This window comes from Mesocricetus auratus, unplaced genomic scaffold (genome assembly GCF_017639785.1).
Source record: "Mesocricetus auratus isolate SY011 unplaced genomic scaffold, BCM_Maur_2.0 Super-Scaffold_100094, whole genome shotgun sequence".
Classification (NCBI taxonomy): domain Eukaryota; kingdom Metazoa; phylum Chordata; class Mammalia; order Rodentia; family Cricetidae; genus Mesocricetus; species Mesocricetus auratus.
Window position 1 is genome coordinate 110,357 of NW_024429240.1, and position 21,197 is coordinate 131,553.

The 21,197-nt window shown below is 37.0% G+C and overlaps 1 pseudogene; it reads right to left on the reverse strand.

The window, feature by feature from the left end:
• Positions 1-21,197, reverse strand: part of LOC121136411 — an 87,160-nt pseudogene that overhangs the window by 57,180 nt on the left and 8,783 nt on the right.

Below are 21,197 nucleotides of genomic sequence, written 5' to 3' on the forward strand. Positions count from 1 at the left end.
TCAAAACAAAACAAGATATAAACAGTACTGGAAAGAAAACTCCAACCTAAGGAAGTTAACTAAACTCACAAAAACATAGTAAATAGATAATTACACTTTACCAAAAGCCAGAAGTTAAAGATAGTCTTCAAATACCAAATAATGTAATTAAAAATTGGGATGCAGAACTGAATACATAATTCTCAAATGATGAGTCTGTTGTCTTTAAATGGAGATATAAGTAAATTATTCAGAGAGTTGACATGAACAAAATCTGTTGAGACCCCCTAGATTGTCAACATTAATCAAGAACATTGTCACCAATATAGTGGCTACATAGACTGATATTTATAAAGGAAATATATAACCTGTCCTGCCACAGATAGAGTGTCATTTTTCATGGGATTTCACCAATGATCCCATAAGAAATCAAGTTGCCTCTGTAGGCTCATTAGTTATGGAGGGTAAATATCTTCTTGAATTATATAAAGTATACCCCAAGCAAATCTACTATGGATAGAAAGAAAAGCATCACTTCTTGGTGATTTTAGCATGGATTAACTGTGAGTATGTGTGCCAATTTTGTATTCTACACTGATGCTTATGAGTATCTCTGTCTGCTGGCCAAGGCACATGTCACTGTACAAACTGTGAAATTTTCAGAACACATATCATGGGTCCAAGACATCACGTGTAATTGAAATATATTTGCTCTCATCAATTATTTTACTCTGCCAAAGGCAATATCCACTGTACAAGCTTAGAGGTCAGCATGTATTGGAGGTGAGTTTCCTGACATTAAAGTATATGGTGGTTTAAAGTCTGTGTACCCCAGTGAATAATGTATTTTCCAGTGCTGTTATAATGAACTCAGAACAAACCTCATTGACACAGGGCAGTGTCAGATGCACAGATGTCTCAGTATGCAACAGCAACAGCTAGACATGGACAGTGGTACTGGACATTATGCTGTCTTATGGACAGCAAGTTCAATGGAATACTGCAATATGTACATTCTTGCAAGGTAATACTGACATTGTATATCTAGGCTTTTAGAGGCCATCAGAAAGTAGATGCCAACTATGAATGAGGTTACTTTCCTCTTTCTGTATGTATGTTTTCTGAGGATTCAAGTGATGCCAAAGCATTGTTGGATTGTCCAAGTTCATGTAAATGAGAATCATGTAGAAATTTTAATTTCAATATCATTCTACATTATTAACCTGGGATAACCATCTATGGCAAGCATTGTCCAAATTAGTGGATGGCAATCATGGAGACATATATTAGGAAGGTAATCTGAAGCCATACTGTAGGAAGATAAATGGATAATTTGAAGAGCAGAGGTCCCTGTGAACGAACATAGTGTCTACAACTGTATTCAAGGAGTATGGCTCAGTGCTTAGCTGTGGGTATCTGCTTCTGCTTTTATCATCTATTGGATGAAGGCATCTAGGTTGGCCATTAAGTAGTCATCAATCACATTATAGGGGAAGGGCACCATAGGCAGCCTGCCCACTACTGCATAGATTCTTAGTTGGGGTCATCTTTAGGGTTTTCTGAACATTTGCCCAGTGTCACATTTCTTTTTAAAACTATACTGGTTCCCGCTGGTAAAGTATCAGTTTCCTTGCTCTCATCTATTCCTCCCCTATCTCAGCCTTTCTTTTTCCTCTTGTCTTCCTCCCTCACATCTTCTGCCCTTCTCTTTTCCTACCTCTCTCCTCTCACCCACCATGCTCTGGAGTTCTTCTCCCATTCCCCTTTATTGGCAGAAGCATTATTTCTCTCTTAGAGTCCTTTTTGTGTCCTAATTTCTCTGGCGCTGTGGATTGTAAGGTGATAATCATTTGCTCTATGGTTAATATCCATATATGAGTGAACACATACCACGTTTGCCTTTTTGCGACTGGGTTATGTCATTCAGGATGTTTTTCCCAGTTCATCCCTTTTGCCTTTGAATTTAAACATTTCTTCATTTTTCCTTCGGAATAATACTCCATTTTCTAAACATACCACATTTTCTTCATCCATTCTTCAGTTGAGGGACAACTAGTTTCCTTCCAGGTTCTAGATATTACAAACAATACCGCTATGAACACAGTTGAACATATGCCCATGTTATGTTAAAATGCATATTAGGATATATACCTAAGAGTTAAATTGCTGAATCTTGAAGTAGACTGATTGCCATTTTCCTGAAAAACTGCCACGTTGATTTCCAGAGTGCACACCCACCAGCAATGGAGGAGTGTTCCTCTTTGTATATATCCTCTACAGCATTGACTTTCATTGGTGTTTTCCATTTGAGCCATTCTTGCTGGTGCACGATACTATCTCAGAGTCATTTTGTTTTTCATTTCGCTGATGGAAACAATTTTTTGAGCAATTTTTAGGTGTCTTTCAGCCACGTTGGACACCTTTTTTGAGAATTATCTATTTAGTTCTGTACACTACTTTATAGTTAGATTATGTGTTTTTTTTGGTGACCAGCTGATGGTGTTCTTTGTTTTTTTTGAAAATCAACGCTCTGTCATGTGTGTGGTGGTGAATACCTGTGCCCATTCTGTGGGTTGCACTTTTGTCTCATTGACTCTCCTTAACTGTGTATCTTTCCTTTCAGAAGCATCTCAGTTTCTGGATTCCCATTTGTTAATTGCCAATCTCAGCGTCTGTGCTAATGGAGTTGTGTTCATGAAGTGTTCCCCTGTACCAGTTAATTCAAGGGTACATCCCACTTAACAAGATATTCCTTAACACATCCAGATGTAATCAACACCTATATATGAAGCTGGACCTGTACACTGGCACTCGGTGAAACAGAAATTCTGTCTACACACATACATAAACACACACTCACACAAACACACACACACAGGAAGAGAGAGAGAGAAAGAGAGAGTGAGATTTTCACACATAATGCCATCACCACCCCAAAAAACAAAACAAAATTTATCAACCACTAGTCGTTAATATCTCTTAACATCAATGGATTCAATTGGTCTATAAAAAGATTCTAGAAAATTAATGTATGTGAAATCAGGACAAATTCTTCTGATGGATACAAGAAACACTTCCGCTTAAAAGACAGATATTATGTCAGATAAAAGGGTAGAAAAAGATTTTGAAATCGGAAGGAGCAACTAAGCAAGCCATTAAGGATTTCCTAAAATGTAACAAAATAGACATCAAACTGAAACTATTTAAAGAGACAGAGAATACATTCCACATTTTTCAATGAAAAACTCATACAGATGAAGTGTTTCTTCTTAACATTTATGCCCAAAATAAAGGGCATTGGAATTTGTAAAAGAAATATTTTTGAGCTTCAAATACATATCAACCCACACATCAAATGTGGGAGACTAAGTGGAAAGAAAATCAAGGTGAGTCCTTTAAAATCGGGAATAAGACAAGGATATTAATCCTCTCAATATATCTTCAATATTTTAGTTGGTGTTCTAGCTAGAACAATAATACAAAAAATGGAGTTTAAGGAGATACAAATTACAATTGATATAAAACTTGCAGATGATAAGAAAACTTATAGAGTGACCAGAAAAAATCTAACAGGGACTTCTATAGCTAATAAACAACAGGCAGGATACAAGATAAGCTAAAAAGAATCAGTAGCCCTACTATTTATATACAATAATTGCTCTGAAAAAGGAATCAGACAAACATCACCCTTTATAATAGCCACAGAAATATAAAATAACTTGGAGTAACACTAACCAAACAGGGGAAAGATATATATGACAAGAACTTTGAGTCTTTAAAGAAAGAAATTAAAGAAGATAACAGAAAATGGAAAGATAATCCATGCTCTTGGATAGGTAGGAACAAAATAGTAAAAATGGTAACATTACCAAAAGAAATCTACAAATTCAATAAAATACCTACCAAAATCCCAACACAATTCTTCACAGACATTGAAAAGAAAACTCTCCACTTTATATGGAAAAAGAATAGATACAGAATAGCATAACCAAACCAGTAAATAAAACAATATTAGGAGGCATTAATATCTCTGACGTCAAGCTCTAATAAAAACTGCCTTTTATTGGAAAAAAGAGATAGATAGAACAAAGGAATGGAATTGAAGACAAGGATATTATCCCACACACATATGAACACCTGATCTTTGACAAAGAAGCTAAAACTATTCAAAGGAATAAAGCAAGCATCTTCAACAGATTGGACTTATATATAACGATGCTGGCATGTAATAGACTGCAGATAGACACATATAAATATAACCATGCACAAAAATTAACTTCAAAAGGATCAAAAAATTCAGCATAAATCCATCCACACTGATCTTATAAGAAGAGAGTGTTTGAAATGTCCTTGAGGCAATTTTTAGAGGAGACCACTTCCTGAACATAACATGAGTAGCACAGACACTAAAAATGGAAATTAATTAATGGGACCTCCTGAAACTGAGAAGCTATATAAGACAAACGAAACAGGCAAAAAGACTAAATAGCTGCTCAAACAAAGGGAAAATATTTCACCAAGTCCAAATCTGACAGAGGGATGAACTCCAAAATTTAAGTACTCAAGAAGGTACTCTCCAAAACACAAAAACATCCAATTAAAAATTGGGGTACATAACTAAATAGAGAATTCTCAACTCAGGAGTCAAAAATAGCAAATAGACCTTTGAGAAAGTGCTCAATATCCTTAGCCATCAGGAAAAGGCAAATCAAAACAACTCTGAGATACTGTGTCACTCTTTTCAGAACAGCTAAGATAAAAAACACACTGATATTTTACGGTGGAGAGGATGTAGAGCAAGGGCAACATGCCTTCAGTCGGGTGGGAATGCATTCTGGCACAGCCACTTTGGAAATCAATATAGTGGTTCCATAGGAAAATATTAATCAGTCTTGCCCTTTGAGACTCTGGGCCTGATCTAGGATTGCTCAGCTATCCACACAGTAGGTCCAGTACTCAGAGTAACAGTAATGCACAGTCAAAAGAACTGGGCCTAAATATTTTGACTATTCTGCTTTCTTCTTTGATTCCTATCTGTCTTAACCAAGGGACAAATGACATATTGGTACTACAGTCACTGGTGATTTATATGGTTTGAATGGGATTTGAATGCAGATGCTTGGGATCACAGAAGGAAGTGTGTTTGCCAGAGACACATATCTCATTCTAGGTATCTTTTGCATGTGTGCGCACAAGCATGTACACACTTGCATACACACACACACACACACACACACACACACACACACACACTGACAATTCTTTAAAATACTTTGTAATATCTTGGAAATTCCTCCTAATTTATATCTCTTGAGAATAGTGAAATGGTATGGGTTTCAAAAGAAATTTGGCTGGGCACCTAGGGGACGATACTCAACCTCTGTTCCCCAAGTACCAGACTTGCATCTGAGGGTTCAAGCCTATGTTTCAATCTGGCTTCTTTACACTTATTTTAAACACATTCCAGGGTCATTAAATCACCATAGCTTGAGAATGGTCTTGTAAGAGAAATGACAAAATATACAATCAAGATTTGTTACATAAAAATATGAGGTTTTGCTGGGCGTTGGTGGTGTAGGCCTTTAATCACAGCACTCGGGAGGCAGAGGCAGGGGGTTCTCTGTGAGTTAGAGGCCAGCCTGTTCTGCAAGAGCTGGTTCCAGGATATCCTCCAAAGCCACAAAGAAACCCTGCCTCGAAAAACAAAAACAAAAACAAACAAAAATTGAGGTTTTTTTTAAAAAATCAGGAATAAAGAACTACTTGAGTTAAAAATCTATGTTACATACCTAAGAAGCATTTACAGGCCCCGTTAAGATTTTCAAAAGGTTAATTTATATATTAACTTACATGTGTGTGTTAAAGCATTTGTGAGGGGTGCTTAACATAAAACATGGTTGCTGGGACTAGAAACCTGGTTCTCATCACTAAGCATTAACTGTATTTATTGATTATCCATTTCTCTAGCTTTTATTCTGGTTTTGGGTGTGTGTGTGTGTGTGTGTGTGTGTGTGTGTATGTGTGTGTGTGTGTTCATGAAGGTTAGATGTCAACATGGGGTTGTCCACATTGTTTTTTTCAGATAAGATCTGTCACTAGAGCCGGGGACGTACCAATTAGGAAAGAGTGAACAAGCTCAATGATCTGCTATTTCTAACTCCCCAGCATTTTAAGTAGGCTTTGGGTACAGAACTCATGCTTGTGAGCACTTTGTTTGATCTTTCTACTTCGATGTGTGTGGCCTTTAATTTTTACAGTGTTATCTTTGTATGTGCCTGGTCTTCAAAGTGAACACCTGTGCATGAACAGACTTCTATGTTAATATGGAAACATCATGCTCGATAATAGGAAACCTTAATCCACATTTGCCTTCCCACCACACACACCCATGGAATGCTTTCTTTTTAAATGCAAAATTTTAAATTACATATAGGTATTTGTTTGGGTAAGAATATATATGCCATCGTGCTAAAACCTAGCTAAATGTTTTTCTCAAATCCGTGTCTCATTTTTCTTGTATGATATGCACTTGCCATCATTTGGACTGATTTTTTTCTTTTTCTTCTTTTTTTAATGGGACAGAGTCTTAGAGGACCGGGCTATGCTTGATCCACATGTCTCTGTCTACTATATGTTGGGATTAGAAGAGTGTAACTCCATGCCCAGTTGTATTTTCTTACCATCTTATTCTATTATAGTAATATCTTCCCAATTGCTTAATTCTTACTATTCTTCACTGACCTACCGGACCTTAATACACTCAAAGTACCAGTTGTACTAAATTTTTTTCCTTTCTTTCTAACAGTCCCTCATAGTTAATGTACTATTTTTCTCATTAAAAAAACCCAACCCTACCCTCCCTCTGATCATAAAATCATAATGTTCAATAAAGTAACCACTGACCATAACACAAAATCAAATGTAATTAGGAATTTGAATTTTTCAGCGTGAAATCTATAGAGTCTTTTGTTCATACAGCTATTAATATAACAATCTTTTTCTAACTTATAATGACAACATCATCTAAAATGCTCTTCTGTGAACTATGTGCCATAACCTAAAAGAAAGAAACAACTCTTACAGAGTTGTACAAAATCTCTAAATGGTAGGGAAATTTCTTGTTCCTAGGGGATATTGCTCTACTTTGAGGTAATAGCTGTTTAGCTCTGGAAGGCTTGGAACTTAAAGAGAAGTCTATCTGCCTCCCTAATGCAGTGATCAAAGTAAAACGGCACCATGCCTGGCTCTATAATATGTTTGGGGGGGTTAAATTTCAAGACAGGGTTTCTCTGCAGAGTCTTGGCTGTTCTGGAATATGCTCCATAAACTCAGAGATCTGAGTTCTTCAGCCTCCTTAGTACTGTGATTAAAGCATTCACCACTAATGTCTGACTCAGTTTTTCCCGCTGGGATCACAATCACTAAAGGCAGTTCAAAAATTACTAACAAGTTGCTTTTCTACCCTCATGCTGTGTAACACAGGGTGCCCTTGAACTTGTTATCCTTAGCCTTATACTCCCAAATGTTGGATTACAAAAATCTGCCACATCCAAGTCTTAATTCAAAATATTAAAAAAGCAATACTAGTGGGATAATGACACATTTATACCATTACAAGAATATGGTACTGCCTCTATAATAACCATATTATTATTAAAACCATATTATTAAATTAAACTATGCTTGGAGGACACACGACACAACACATCTTGCTGGATGATGGCTGGGTGTACTGGTGCATGCCATTAATTTCAGCACTAAGGAAATAGAGACAAATTCAAAGTCAGCCTGGTCTACAAGAAACTGTATACAAAACAAAAAGCATATAGGATTTAAAATGTTACAGTCTGTATAAAAATGGCCAAGACACAACCTTTCCATAAGCTTCAATTTCTTCACATATAAATACAGTAAGGACAACATTTGAGACTTATATCCTAAGACTGTTACAAGATTAAAAGAAAAATTCCCATAAACACAAACACTGTGTCTGTCAAGAACTCTCTAATGAGTCAGTAACTGCTAAACAGTATTCATGACAGTCACCAAAGATGGAAGACTGCCAAAGAAATAGAGGAAACAAACTACTGGATACTTCTAGAAAATGCAAACCCAAAACAAAAAGGAGGCATGGAATTTACAGTAAAAAAAAGAAAATGTAATTGATAACAGACACCAGTTCAGTCCTGCTGAAGGGGCTCCTTTACCCACATCCCACCCCTGGAAAGGGTTTATCTGTGAAGCCCTGGTTGTCCACAATCTTGCTCCATACATTGTGCTGGCCTCTAACTCACAGTGGCTTACCTCTGCCTCCCTATCTTTGGGACTAAAGGCATAAACCACCACTGCTTGGCTTATACAGCTTTCCTAGTATAGCTGTGAGATGTTTTACTTGGTGAGTTTATTGTAAGAAAGTGATTTTTTATTGTTGTTGTTTTGTTGTTGGAAACAGGGCTTCTCTACTTAGCCTTGGATGTTCTAGAACTAGTTTTGTAGACCAGGGTGATCTTGAACTCAGAGATCCACCTGCCTCTGCCTCCTGAGGGCTGGGATTTAAAGGCATGCGTCATTACCACCTAGCTACTATAAAGTGATTTTATGAAGGAGACACAAAAACATCTGCCACGCATCCACTTAGTGACAAGTGCCAAGGAGAATACTCCAACTTATTTACTATTACTAAAACCAAATATGATTGTATGTCAGTAACACTGAATACCAGTGCAAACATGTAATGTGCTACTCACAGGAACCACAATAGACCAATCCAGAGGATAAGCAATGAGTTCAGGTTTGGCTGTTATGATTTTCTCAATGGGAATTTTAATGTGCTCAAGCTGTTTCTCAGTGTTTACAGTACCTTTGGTAGTATTTTTTATCATCTTCACCATAATCCAAGGGAACAAATTTCCTTTTTCGGGGCACATCATCGCCGTTTTAATCCTCGAATTTGTTAAAGACACTATCTACAGGTAGTTCCTTTCACTTCACAGAATTAGGTTGGCCAGGACTATTGGGAACACCTACAGCTAAAAACACTAACTTATTATTAAAACATCATTTTCTTTTTTTCACATTTTTGTAATATACATATATATACATATATATATATATATACATATATAAGTTAGAAACAAGGTTGATTCACATGTCAATTCCAGGTCCCTCTCCGTTTCCCTCCAATCCTCCCTTGGCCACCCACCAACACTTCCAATATCCCCTCATTTTCCCAGGAAGGGTGAGGCCCACCATGGGGGTGTCCATAGTCTGTCATTTCATCCAGGGCAGGGCCTAGATCCTCCCACAAGAGTTCAGGGTGAGAGTGCATCTCTCATTGTTGGAAGGGCGTCCAAATTCCATTTGTATACCTGGGATAAATACTGATGTACTATCCAAGGCTCAATAGATTACCTAGGCCTCCTCACTGACACCCACATTCAGGAAGTCTTTATCAGTGCCATGCTATATTCCCAGGCATCAGTCTGGTATTCAAGAGCTAACCCTTGTCAAGTCAGCTGGAAAACATCATTTTTAAATGCTAAATTTGACAAACTATCATCCTTCATAAAGTGCAAATATACTTACACACTCTCAGAGAATCACAACTGTTTAAAAACAAAAGTGTCTCTACTCACAAGTGCTAGAATATTTAACTTTTCACTTCTCAGAAATAGAAGCAGCTGGAGATATATGACTACTAGTAGAACTACGTAAATAATTGTGAGGAGAAAGGCATGGTTGAATACATTGCTATCTATCTACAAAGGAGCTACATGTATATGGATTGTCATTGTCCTCACAGTGAAGTTTGTTGGGACATTGGAGGAAAGGACGAAAAAGGCAGGCAACTCTAACATACCCAATTTAAGTCTTAGTCCTATTTTTGCCCTATGATCCTCAGGCTGCTGTTGATCTGGTGAGTTTTCATGAGGAGTAATAATACAACAAGGAGACTCATCCCCAGGAGTGTTGTGTGTTGCATTGCCACTGGCAGATGACACAGATTCAGCAGAGCTGATGGGTCTCAGATTCGGTTTGAGACAAGGCTTTTGCTCTGGTTCTTCTTCTTCTTCCATAGTCTCCTCTTGTTTTTCTTCTTTTTCTTGCATTTCTTCTTCTTCCTCTGATTCTGGCTATTGCATTATCTGAGGCTGTCTGTGCCTCTCAGCCTCTTGTTCAATCAGCAACCCAAAATCCACCCGATTAACGTTTAAAGACACAACTGTAACTCTTACCTTTGCTTTACACACATTACATAAAACAGTTGACAAAAAAGATTGAACTGAACAGTGGGTTCAAAACTAATTAAGATGAAGAATGAGCAATAGGGGCAGGAGAAATGGCTCAAGTTAAAAGCACTGGTTGCTCTTCCAGAGGCCTTGGGTTCCATTCCTAGAACCCCGAAGACTACAGCTGACAACTGACTGAAACTCCAGTCCCAAGGGATCCAATACTCATCAAACAACAACAAAAGGAACATGAAAAGACATGATTTTGCTGAAGCATATAAAATGTAAAAATATGGAAATATTCCATTATTACTTGATAGATGTACTGAGTGTTTTAAGATGGCAATTCTTTGATGCTTAAAAATAGTGTTCTGCTTAAAAATAAGCCTGTTGAGTTGAAGAGATAGCTCCCTGACGAAAAGTATCTGCTGTTCCTGGAGATGCAGGTTCAGTTATCAGAACCCACATGGTAGTTTCTCAACCATCATCATGACAGTTTCAGAGAATTTAACCTTTAATGGTACCAGCGGGAATATGATATATTTATTTACATGTATACAAACCCATACACATGAAATAAAATTAACTAATTTTTTAAAATGATACATTATAAATTGGAAACATCTTTTAGTAAGAAAATATTTCAAATTAATGTGTATTTCATGTCAAAGAAAATGATATGGACAGCAGCTTTCTATTCAATCTTATTAATTGAAGACCTAATTCCAGGGCCTGGGAAATAGCTCCACTAGATGAATGACTGCTGTGCAAGCATGAAGACAGGAATGTGATTTCTAGTACCTACTACAACCAAACCAAGCATATAGGTTGAGATAGGACAATACCTGGCCTGATAGCACAACATTGAGAGACTCTGTCTCAAGTAACTAAGGGAAATTACTGTTGCAGAATGATACCTGAGACTGACTTCTGCCTTCTACAATGCACATCATCACTAAACTCCCCAAGAACACACAATCAAACACAAATAAACGTGTGAATTCAACTCAGCTTAATGACTTCTGTACCAAATATAACAGAAGTACTAACAACCTACCAAAAAATAGCATCAGTAAGTCTCAAGATCATACAGTTTGTTCTCTTTATCTACAAATATAACATAGCTGACTTTAAAATGATATAGTAATTTAAAACCAAACAGTGTCAGATGTAGTAACTCACCCTCTGGAGCTCTGCATGTGGATCTGCATGTCCTTCCACCAGTAAGCGTTGCCTGATTTCCTCAAGTTCTTCCTTCTCTCTCTTCCAATCTCATTCATCAAGTTCCATTTATTTTTCGCTATCATGCAACTGTTTCTGAATCGCACTCCCCCTACAAAGGTAAAAGGACTCATTTAATAACCGCATCACTGCCTAGTACCCAGCAGTGGTTTTCTCAATAACAGAAACCACATAACTGAATGCTAATGTAAGAATCAAGTGTTCTATATCTACAGAATACCCAAGACAGTGGACTTGCTCTTTACATTAATGTGTAACAACTAAGCATGCATTGCCATTTTAATTTAAAAATCACTCTAATGTGTCTAAAATCTAAGACGTAAGTTTCAAGGACAAGACAGCCTTTCTGTGCATTTTCAAGTGAATTCCCAACTCTTAAATTGTATTTTTTCAGGTGTAAAGACAATACAAGATCTGTTAAGATTTTGGGGATGAGGGTGTAACTCAGGAAATATTGAGTGAGGTTCATCGTCCCAACACAATGAGCGGGTGTGATGTACATGACTTTAATCCCAATCTGTATGCCAAGGCAGAAAGTTGTAAATTCAAGGCCAGCCTGAACTTCAAAGCAGAATGGGTCATCAAGTCAAAGACAGGGTGGTTTAATTCATAACTTCACAGTAATGTATAAATCTGGAGATGTTAGGTAGGGATAAGATGAGTCACTTTTGAAAACAATGAAGACAAATTCCTGAATCTAAATGGTTTTTTGAAAATGACCCTCCAGGTGGAGAGATGGCTCAGAGGTTAAGAGCACTGACTGCTCTTCCAGGTATTAGGAGTTGAATTCTCAGCAACCACATGGTAGCTCACAACCATCTAAAATTCAATCTGGTTCCCTCTTCTCGTATGGAGACAGAACATTGTATATGTAATAAATATCTAAATCTTTAAAAAATGATCCTTTAGGGTTGGGGAGGTGGCACAGTGATTAAGAGCACTGACTGTACTTCCAGTGGTCATGAGTTCAATTTCCATCTACCATCCATAATGAAATCTAGTGCCCTCTTCTGGTTTACAGGCAAACATACAGGGAGAACACTATATATGTAATAAATCTGGGGGAATAAAAAGATCCTCCATCATGGACTCGCCTCTAAACACACATGAGACACCTGCATCCTCAAATTCATAAACAGCCCATCAGTTTACACTTTCTTACCTATATTACTGTAGATCATCTCTATCATCATCATAATCTTCTAGGAATTGTTTTAGTCGTTTAGCCTCTTTATCCTTTGCAAAAATAAAGGACAAAGTGTATAAAACTCAGGTTAAAAGTTACACTATTTCCTTCCTTTTCATAGGAAAATATTTCTCCTTATTTATAGCACTTAAAATTATAATACTTCTCAATGACTTCACGTATGTAATGGGTATCTTTATAAAATATTATATAACTCAGCACTAGGACATATCGGAAACATGAAAAACACCCATGTATACAGCATGCTAAACAAATACCCTTTGAATATAATCTCCCAAGTACATTCTTTTACAATGAAATCTCAACACATTAAGAAGCAAAATACTATGATCATAATAAATGTATTAAACAGACTAAAGAATCTTAAATTTCATTGGGTAGATAACACTGCAAGTGATTTAAGTAAAATCCAAGATTTAGATTTAAATAATGTTCATATACTATAGATTCACATCTGTATGTAAATCAGATATTGGTTTTTGTTAATAATCACTGACAATCTCTCAGCCACCTCAATGTAAATTATTGTAAGAGACATCCATAAGAATCATATATCTATTGTTTGGTAACTACTCCCTGAGTAACTCCCTGTATAACTTCCAAAATATTGTGATTGTTCATATCTCAAAAACTCACAATTTTCTTTACAGTAATTGCCTTATCTGCTTACATTGTTTATTTTTCTAAAAAAATATGATCAATTCTGTATGGCCATCCCAAGGCTGGGATATGATGAATACTCAAATAAATCAAAGTAGAAATATGTTGACAAAAATAACAGTATTCTAGCTCAGCAGTGGTGGCACACATCTTTAATGCAAGAGCACAAGAGGCAGAGAAAGGAAGATCTTGTGAGTTCAAGGCCAGTCTGATGTACAGAGAGATTTCCAGGACAGTCTCCAAAATTACACAGAGAAAACCTGTCTCAAAAAACCAAAACTACACAGAACCCTCTCCCCGGGGTGTGGTGGTGGATCGCACCGTGGACATAACAGCACCCTTATTCATTCTCAATATTCAAAGTACAGCTATATATAGAACAGGTTACAAAGTACACAACTCTGGGAAACTTTCACTAGTATTAATCACATCAGTTACTTAAATATGCGAAAATGTTTATGTAATAAGACTTTTTAAAATTCATAAACAAATTGGTTGGTAAATAAAATTATTTCTCGATAGAAAGGTTTAAAATATGTTCACAGCAAGTACAGCATTACCTGTTTCCTCACCTAGTTCCATGTCTTACCTTTGTATTTTTAATAGACAATGTTTCTGTGTGCAAACATAGTTGTTCTATCAATATAAACCAGGTTGGCCTAGACTGCACAGAGACCTATCTGCCTGTGTTTGCCTCTCAAGTGCTGGGATTATAGGTGTACACCATCACCATAGTCAACACATAGAACATAATACTGAAGCAATTTTTATCAAATATGCCAACTGATTCATATTTAACAGATATCACTGTAAATTAAACACAAACCTAACATTTATGACCTTACAAAGAGAATATGGTAGCATAACAAACTACTTGGTAAATGCTAAATATACCACTGCTTAAAACACTGCCAAGAGGAACAAAAGGGAGGCTCAGCAGTGAAGAGCAATAACTGCTCTTCCCGAGGGACTCAGGTTCAATTCCCATCATCAACATGGCAGTTCACAATTCCAGTTCCAGTGAATCTGACACCCTTGCACATACATGCATGCAAGCAAAACACCAATGAAAGTAAATAAGAAGAATAAATCAGAGCCATGTGGTGGTGGTGCACACCATTAATACCAGCACCTGGAGGGCAGAGGCAGGTGAGTCTCTGTGAGATAGAGTCAGCCTGGTCTCTGAAAGCTAGTTCCAGGATAGGCTCCAAAGATACACAGGGAAATGCTGTAATGATCATTCTTCCCCCCAGCCTGATCCCAGAGTCGTGTCAATCTCTAATGATCACACAGGCATCTGTTGGCCGTTTTGCTATCTCAGAATTAATTATTAACCCATAAATGCTAATCTGAGTATTTCCACGTGGAGCTCCCTTAACTGGAGAAATGGTCTGAACCTCATAGTCTTCTTGTGCCCTACAAGGTGACTGACTGTGCCTCCATTTCCCAGAATCCTTGTCCTTACCTAGTCCCACCTATCTTGCTTCCCTATTGGCCAAGAGTGCTTTATTCACCAACCAATAAAAACATACATAGGACTTCCCCCATCAAAACCCTATCTCTAAAACAAACAAACAAAAAACACCATAACAAACCTACCACATTAAACCATACAACATCACTGACTAATTCAACAATTATGCTGGGGACAGAACTTTCAGGTGAAACTTGCAGTCAATTCTCCTATCTGTAGCACCTTGTTACCTCAATAAGTTTTTAGAATCTGGAAAAATATTATGTCATATTACACATTAATCCTTAGTTTCTATAACCCACTAGAGTAGATTGGTATCATGAAATATTCATTAATGTGGAGCAAAATTTGAAAAGTGGGAAAAATGTATACTGAGTTGATCTCAAAGTTGCTTGAAATAAAAAATCCAGGTTATCTCTTAGAATTTGAAGCCAAACTAATCTACATCATATATTCCAAAACAGCCAGAGATACAGGGAGACCTCATCAAAAAATATTAATTAAGAAGCTGTCATGTATTAATAAGGTTTTCTGTCTTACAGTAAAATTGAATATTTTAACTTGATAAAAACATCTTTTTTGAACCTAAAATCTAAACATTTTTCATCTTTCTTCTTCTCTTTCTGCCTCTTTCTCATATTCCCTGGTTTTCTTTCGTTTTCTGCTTTAACAATTCTTAAGGCACTAAAAAGAAAAGTTTCAAAACTTTAAAATTTCACCCAATATTCTACAAACCAAGGCTCACAAGCATTTGTGAGCCAAACACACTTTAAAAGATAAAGCATTTCCTGTTTACCTCTTGATAAACAGTCTCTTTCTCTCTCAGTTTTCTTTCAAATTTTCTTTGTTCATATGCATGTTCTACATCCTCTTCCCTGGCTCTTTCTTATCCTTCCCTTTCACCCTCCCTCCCTCCTTCCCTTCCTCTCTCCTCTCTCTCTCTCTCTCTCTCTCTCTCTCTCTCTCTCTCTCTCTCTCTTTTCCTTTCCCATTCATGAGATCTGCTTTTTTCTCTATGGAAATAAATAAATATATATAGAATATTTTATATCATTCTAATCTTTTTCTTTAGGGACTAAAGGAAGTTTTAATGTAATATAAATCAATACATAAACAAGTCAAAATATTGATTTTTGAAAAACTGTAAATTTCATTATACTAAATAAAGTATTTGTCTATAATGAACAAGGTCCAACTTTTTTGGGGGGGTCAGGAAAAGGTTTCTCTGTGTAACAGCACTTGCTGCCCTAGAATTGGCTCTGAGGATCAGGCTGGCCTCAAACTCATCGATCCACCTTCCTTTGCCTCACGAGTGCTGGGATTAAAGGCATGGGTTGGCACTGCCTGTCAAACCCCAATATTCTAATACCATTGTTGGAATTAAAAATAAACACAGATTTTCATTTTAACTACAAAATCTAAACTGCATTCTGAAGTGAATGCTAATAATCACATCAAAAAATAAACATGAGATTGCATGAAAGATTGAAAAATTACTAATTCTGGCTGATTATATGTGGAGATGCATAATTAAGTGCAAAAAAAGAATATTGCCAGGCATGGTGGTAAATGCTACCAATCCTAATGTTGGCAAGGCAGAGATAAGCTGACCTTAAGGCCATCGAAGTCCTACATAGGGTTTCAAGGCCAGCCCCAACTACATAGTGAGATTCTGCTCTCTTCTTATTTTCTTATTGCTCAACATATTACAAGGTACCAAAAAACTAAAATAAAACATACCTGCTTAGAAGGAGAAATTACTACACTACATGAATAAATAGACACAAAGTCAAGAGACAGACAGATGCGCACACAATCTCTAAAGAAAATACTGGCAGAACTGACTTCTCAGTACTAATAGAAAACCTGCCTACTAACCCAAGGATATAATGGAACTTGTCTGCCCTAACACTGAGGGAACAATTGGTTCTAGGTTTACAAAAACTAGCCTCTGAGAGAAAGAGTAATTTCATAAAACTGTTGTTGGGAATGTAGTCCAGTAGGAGAGTGTTCAACCTGCTGCCAAACATTCTGTCTGGCATGATGGAGCATGCCTCGAAGCCCAACAGCTCATAGAAAGTTGAAAGAAAAGGAATAATTCACAATCATCTAGCCTACAGACACAAAGAGCTTACGTCAAAAACTAAATAACAGGGCTGGAGAGATAACTAAAAGAGTTAAGCGCATTTGTTTTTCTTGTAGAAAATTCAGGACCAAGCAATGTGATGGCTCACAATTATAGTTCCAGGAAATCTAACCACCTCTTTTGATTTGCAAATACATGGTGCAAGTATATACATTAAGGTAAATCATTCACACAAATAAAAATAACATGCCAGGTATACTAGTGCACAACTTTAATTCCAGAACCCAGGAAGCAGAACCAGGAGAATCTAATTTGAGTTATAGATGGGCCTGGCCTATGTAACAAAATCCAGGCCACTGGGAATACACAGAGAGAACCTGGCCCCCAAAACCTGGGAGAACATTATTCACGAATGATATTATTATGTATTCAAGACAAGCAGGCTAAGAAAACCTTATCACTTGAATACAAATGGTTACACTGACAATTTTGTAATTCAGATAAGCTATGCAAAGCAATCAAATATCAAGTCTTCTTACCTTGACCGACTGTGATCCTTATTTCCATCTGAACTGTATTCTCAATCATGGTCCAGATCTCTCTCTCTATCTCGGTCCCTATCCTGTTCTCGTTCCTGCTCCCGTTTTTTGTTTTTCTATTCTTTTTCATGTTCTCTTTCCCTTTCTATTTCCTGTTCTTGCCATTCTCTTTCCCTTTCTAGTTCCTGTTCTTGCCTTTCTCGTTCACTTTCACTTTCCCTCTCTCTTGCTCTCTATTCTTTCTCCATTTCCTGTCTTTCTTTTTCTTTCTTGCCTTTCTTTTCTTACAGTTTATAGAAACCAATAAAAGTACTTTTAGAGTTAGTTCTGTGGCTCCAGTATTCAGACTTTCCCTGGCACAATTCCCAAAACTAATAAGAAAAGCATCAAACCACCAAGGTTTTAAAGATCTGTGACTTTATTTGACAAATTTAACTGAAACATTCAGAAGGCTAGATTTCGTGCAAAACCATATACTCTACACAAGCCAGCAATCTCCAATTTAGGGTTGGAAAAATGTGTTGAGTGGCTGGTCACTGACTACATGATATGTAAAATAACCACAAAGAATGTGGTGATTCTTAATAATTTCTAAACAGACAATTGATCAATTAGTTAAAGCTTAATTCTGCCTATTATCAGTATCCTTAAGTCAATGGAACAGTGATAATAATTGTAACCTTAGACATCTGGTTATTTGAAGATTACCTGATGAGGATTTTAAAGTAGAGGTGCAAATCGGTCAACTCATAATACAACAAGCCTGTGTCCTCTAGGTTGCCCCCTGTCCACAAGAATGTGAAGCTGATTCAGCCAGAATCTTTTTTCTTAATTATGTATATATCCACTCCCACCATTACAAAATGCATAGTCCACCAAATACAGAAACTTTGAAAACCACTCAAACAATATGCCATTTTAATTTAAAAGTTAAAAGCCATGTACTTATGCCCACCATTATGCCTGTAAAACAATAAATTTTTTTTACCATGATAAATTCACCCTTGGAAGCATCTTATGTTAACTTACAGATGATGTGCTAGGACATGGATCACCAACACTGGATTAACCTTGCCTAAAAGCTATTTCTGGGAAGAAGAACAAGTACACCATTCACAAAAAATATCAAATAAGAGTTGTACCAAGACTGTATCCTGAAAGATTACCAGTGTACCACAAGATTTCTAAATGAACTAAGGGGAAGAAAGAAAACACAACAAAAACCCTAATCAACCAAAACAAAACAAAATCAAAACATATTTATCCCTGAAGTTCCACACTCAATTTCACGGAAATTTAAACTGCAACAATAAAATGTGCATTTTTCCTTTTCTCAGTCTTGTAAAGCATTTAAAACTTTAAGAAGCAGTCTCACCTGTTATATTTTTCTTTTGTTCATAGACCAAAGAACTGACAGAAGATTATGAAAGAGGAGCTAGTGTATGAGGCATCAATATATTCAGCTGCTGAACTATGTGTACAGTTAGAGCTAATACTGAATACACTGATTGACATCAGAAAGTGAAGATAGGAGACATGGAGAAAGGGAAGTCAGACACTGAAAGCAACTAAAGGAGTAAAATCTAATTTCTGAACATCTCTAACAGAATTTAAAATTGTATTTTAAAATGAATCTAGACTACATAAAACTTACCTCAGTGTCATACTTAAAAATTTATTTAACAGATTTTTACATTTACTTACAGATTTTTAATTTCTTTTGCATAAAGCCTAAATTTTTATTTCTGTTATTTACTATGTTGCTTAAATCTGAGGCAAAAACAATTTCTTTTAGAACTAATTTTAAAGCTTCATTGCCCTATGTAAGCAAGTGAGAATATCTAGTCCATAATAAATGCTAAGTTATTTATATGTGAAATATGTGTATGTTTACAAGCGTATATATATATATATGTATATATATATATATAAATATAGCATATATGCAAATAGTGTAAGAAAGACTAAAGAGATCAGGTAAACAGGCCGGCTTCCCGGCCTGTGTTCCAGTGCCTGCAGATCGCCTGGGACCTGCACAGAGCTCCCAATCCCGGCGGGAGCCAAGCACCCCAGACTCCGGATCTTGGCTCACTCCAACGAGACCAGGAAGGGAGAGGAGGCTGGGAGTCCAGGGAAGCGGCAGTTCTTCCAGCAGCATCCGGTAAACAGGCCGGCTTCCTGCTCTGTGCTCCAGTGCCTGCAGATTGCCTGGGACCTGCACAGAGCTCCCAATCCCGGCGGGAGCCAAGCACCCAGACCCCAGGTCTTCTCTCCCACCAACGAGACCAGGAAACCAGAGGACCCAGGGAGACCAGGGGAGTAGCTGTTCTGGATCAAGTACAACAGGACCCAGCATAGGGTCCAGGGGAGCAGGTAAGAGGATAAGCGCCCCAGATTCCTATTCTTCTTCTCCACCCACGGGACCAGCATTCAGACAAGGAATAGAAGAATCACCAGATTATTGGACTTGCTAGCACCCACCAAAAGGGAACTCTGGTACCCAAACCAGTAAGGGGCTCTTTCTGCACCCACTAGAAGAAGAGATGGGAAAGAGACAATACAAAAACACAGTCAGCAACAGAAAAAACAAATATGACACCGCCAGATTCTAGAGACTCCACACCAGCAAGACCCCAACATTCCAATGCGGACGAAGCAGAAGAGAACGACCTTAAAAGCACTTTCATGAAAATGATAGAGGCCCTAAAAGAGGATATTGGAAAATCCCTCAAAGAAATGGAAGAAAAACAAACCAAAAAATGCAAGAAATGGAAGAAAAACAAACCAAAAAATGCAAGAATTGGAAGAAAAACAAACCAAAAAAGGCAGGAAATGGAAGAAGAAATGAAGCAATAAATGCAAGAAATGGAAGAAAAAACAAAGCAAAAATGCAAGAATTGGAAGAAGAATCATACCAAAAAAGGCAGGAAATGGAAGAAGAAACAAAGCAAAAAATGCAAGAAATGGTAGAAAAAAAAAGCAAAAAATGAAAAAAATGGAAGAAGAAACAAACCAAAAAAGACAGGAAATGGAAGAAGAAACAAAGCACAAAATGCGAGAAATGGAACAAAAAACAAACCAAAAAATGCAAGAAATGGAAGAAAGAACAAACCAAAAAATTCATAAAAGGCAACAAACGGACGAACAGATAAACAGAAAATTGCAAGAAGCAATGCAAACACTGCAAGGGTTGAAAACTGAAATAGAGTCATTAAAAAAACACAATCTGAAGAAAGGCAGAAAATAGAAAAGCTGGACAAACAGACAGGCACTACCAATTCAAGCATTACCAACAGAATAGAAGAGATGGAAGAGAGAATCTCAAGTGTTGAAGATACACTAGGAGAAATGGATTTATCAACCAAAGAAAACCTTAAATCCAACAAATCCTTAACACAAAACATCCAGGAAATATGGGACACCATGAAAAGACCAAACCTAAGAATAATAGGTATAGAAGAAGAAGAAATCCAGCTCAAAGGGGCAGAAGGCATATTCAACAAAATCATAGAAGAAAACTTTCCCAACCTTAAGAAAGACATGCCAATGAAGGTACAAGAAGCCTACAGAACACCAAATATAGTGGACCACAAAAAATTACCCTCGCCACATAATAATCAAGACCCCAAACATACAGAATAAAGAAAGAATATTAAGAGCAGCTAAGGAAAAAGTCAAGTAACATATAAAGGCAGACATATCAGAATTACACCTGATTTCTCCATGGAAACGCTGAAAGCCAGAAGGTCCTGGATAGATATTCTACCTACACTAAGAGACC